The sequence below is a fragment of the Hippocampus comes genome, unplaced genomic scaffold (assembly GCF_001891065.2).
Source record: "Hippocampus comes isolate QL1 unplaced genomic scaffold, H_comes_QL1_v1.1 scaffold569, whole genome shotgun sequence".
NCBI classification, from domain to species: Eukaryota; Metazoa; Chordata; class Actinopteri; order Syngnathiformes; family Syngnathidae; genus Hippocampus; species Hippocampus comes.
In genome coordinates, this window is record NW_017804834.1 from 13,882 (window position 1) to 17,651 (window position 3,770).

The following is a 3,770-nucleotide window of genomic DNA, read 5'->3' on the forward strand; positions in this document are numbered from 1 at the left end:
CCCTGCGTTGTACCTCGTCAATCTCAAGTTGTGACAGCAATTGCCGTTTGTGGATGTTGGAACACTGAGCTACTAGTTGTTTCGTGGTCAACCGTGACTGTGGGTTTCGAAGTAACCATTCAGCCCGCATTCTCTGGTGTATTTTAACTGCAGATCCAATAGGAATCCTGCAGCCACATTTCTGCCCCACCTCCTCATTATTTTTTGTGCAGCTAGCTTACTAGTGAGCAGGTTGGCATCCACTAGTTCTACTAGTGAACATTTTAGACCTTTTTATTTTTAAAAGTTCTTACAATATTTGATACTTCTTGTTTTACAGCAGTAAGGAACGTCGCGGAGGAGTTTTTGTCTACGTATCTATCTATTTCAAACAAGTTTATTGGATCAGGAATTTGTTTTGCTAGGTTACTGCCGATATTGACAGATATTTCTGCAGTTTCTTTCAATAATAGTATTTTTGCCTTTGATAAAATACTCTGGATAATCCACTTTTTTAGGACTATTTCTGATTACTTGATTCACTATTTTCCAGACTCTTGTGTGTTACTTTTATTCTGCTCTAATAGTGAATGATAATGGTCTCTCTTACTGGTTCTTATAATATTTACTAGTTTATTTTTATAGGTCTTATTTTTTTTGCAAACATTTCATATCCTTCTATTTCCATTTCACTTGTTTTTTCATCGTCAAGCCAAGTTTCTGATATGGCAATTATTTTAAATTTATTGAATTTAGTCAGGTATTCTTTGATTTTTGTGAAGTTTTTAGAGAGACTTCTACTGTTTAAGTGTATGACTGAAAGTGCATTTTCCAATTTTATATTAGTGTTGAATTGTTCATCCAGGTCATAGTCAGAGTTTGTTACACTGTGTTTGTTCTTGAATAAGTTATTGTCCGGGTCCAAATTGTTCTCGGGGTCGAATGGCTTGTGGTCAGTATCATCAAAGGGTTGGAAGTCCATGTTTTTGGTGTGTGAATGTCCTGCTCCCTCGCGGTCGTCGCTGGCTCCTTTGCGGTCGTCGCTGAGAGAATACCATCAAGCTGTATTTTTTACCCTGAAAAGTCGATCACTGCCGTCTGTTGGTCACTGTTTGTCATTGAAACCCTTTTCAAGATGATCATATTAGTTCTTATTTCCCACGAAAAATCAGCAGTTACACAGGAAGGCAGCACTGTGAAGATCATTTTGTGACATTTAATGGATTTTTAAAAATTTCTGAATGAAAACATAATGACAATTAATTCACAACGGTGGTTCTTCCCCACTGTTTCCACCTTGTGTATTGATGATGCTATTCCTTCTGAAATCTTGACCCTCTTGAAAGGGGTGGACAAAACAACCTTCACACCAACCCTGGACCCCAAAATGACTGCTATTGGCAAATCCTGTTTTACGTCAACATCAGTCAGAAATAACAACCGTAACATACGTTCCCTGTTTCAAAAAGATATTTCAACAACCCCACATTTATTACTCACTGGTCTGGCTTTGTCGATAATCTACACTGGGGAAAAATCTGGTCTCTCCCAGACAAATACCTCCTTACGAATAAAGTAATGGAAATCTTTTTTAAAATGACACACAAATACGATCCCACCAAGCATTATCTTCTTAGGTTCAAGAAAGGCATCTCTGTTGATTGTTCATTTTGTGGAATGCACCCTGCAACGATGGTTCACTTGTTCTGGCAATGCCCGTATACCAACACATTTTGGAAAGCTGTATCCAGATTTATTATTGAACGTATTGACTCTCACTTTATGCTATACTGGAAAAATGTACCATTTGGGTTCGACAAAAGTAAGGAAAAAAAACACTCAACAAACCTTCATTATAAATTAAATAATCATTCTCGCTAAGTTCCATTTCCACAAATCCAGATGGAGTAATTCAAAACCGCTTTTCTTAATTTTTGAAGCAGAAACTAAGCAGTACCTGAGTTCTATTATGGATTCCAAAAACAAGAAAGCTGTTAAGACTGGCTCTATGCTCCTTATTTGAAATTTTTGTTTAAAAATCCCCTGGCTTCTTTTTGTGTAAATGTTTGTAATATGTGCATGTATTAATAACGTGTTCGTTTTGTTTTCTGTTTACTGAGAATTGTATCCTGACTTGAAATTTAAAAAAAAATTGTGTATTGACCTTCTTCGCTCTCAGTTGCGAAAGCCCCATTGGGACGTGCACGGCAGAAGTCCGTTACTGTACTCTGCTGGTAATAGTTTGTCATTGCAACATCCTTGAAAAATACCACACGATTTCTGATGACAATCGAAAAATCAGCAGGAACACAAAATGGCCCCCCTGTGCAGATAATTGTGTGATATTTGGTGGATTTTTTTAAATTTCAGAACACAAAAACCGTTACAATTAGTTCACAACGGTCGTTTTTCCACCACTGTTTCCACCTTGTTTTCGGATCTTCATCACTCTCAATTGTGAGAAGGGTCCCACTGGTACGTGCAAGGCAAAAGTCGATTACTGCCCTTTTGTGGTCACAGTTTTTCATTGCGCCCTTTTGAAAGATGACCATATTATTTATTACCCTCGAAAAATCATCAGGAACACAAAATGCCCAGCTTGCGAAGATAATTTTGTGACAACTGATGGATTTTTTTCCATTTCTGAAAAGATAAAACATTGCTATTCATTCACAACGGTCGTTCTTCCCCACTGTTTCCGTCTTGTTTTTGGATCTTCTTCGCTCTCATTTGCGAGAAGAGCCCCATTGGGACATGCACAGTATCAGTCCGTCTATTGCTTCTATTGGTCATAGTTTGTCATTGCAACCTTCTTCAAAATAACATTTCTGACTGCCATCGAAAAATTTGCAATACGACAAAATGGTCACGCAGTGAAGACAATTCTGTGACATTTCATGGATTTAAAAAAAAATTTCAACACAAAAAAACGTGACAATTCACAACGGTCGTTCTTCAGCTGTTTCCACATTGTGTGTGGCTCTTCTTTGCTCTGAAATGCGAGAGCTCTCTTTGCCCATGCACAGCAAGCGCCGATAGCTTCCCTCTGCTCGTCAGATTTAGTCAATGTCACCTTCTGAAAGAATACCATTTTATTTCTCAATACAGTACCTGAGAAGAGAGCTCCACTTGGACGTGTAAGGCAAAAGTCGATGACTGCCTTCTGCTGGTCATAGTTTGTCATTGCAACCTGATGAAAGAATACCATATTGCTGTTATTTCTTACCATGAAAAGTCGATCGCTGCCGTCTGTTGGTCACAGTTTGTCACTGCAACCCTTTTCAAGATGATCATATTAATTATTTCGCTCGAAAAATCAGCAGTTACACATGAAGGCACCGCCGTGAATATCATTTTGTGACATTTTATGGATTTTTTAAAATTTCAGAATGAAAACATAATGACAATTAATTCACAACGGTGCAGAGATGAAAGTGGACTTTTCTGAAAATTCCGGAAAAAAAAAAATTATATATATATACACACACACACACACACGCACGCACGCACGCACGCACGCACGCAGGGCTATGTTTTTCAATGAAGCTTTTGTGATTTGTACTCACAAGGACATTCAAACAATAGATCTGAGGATGATGAGGTCAAGATTTCTAAATCAAGTCAAGGTGTTTGGCATGATTCTTGTTTAAAGCTTAATGACAAAACAATTCCGAAACAATAATAATTGTAAAAACAAACCAAAAAAAAAAAAAAAAAAAAAAAAAGCAACACATGTATAAACAACCCCATGGGGCTTTTTTTTTTTTTTTTAAAAAAAAACCCTGCGGTTC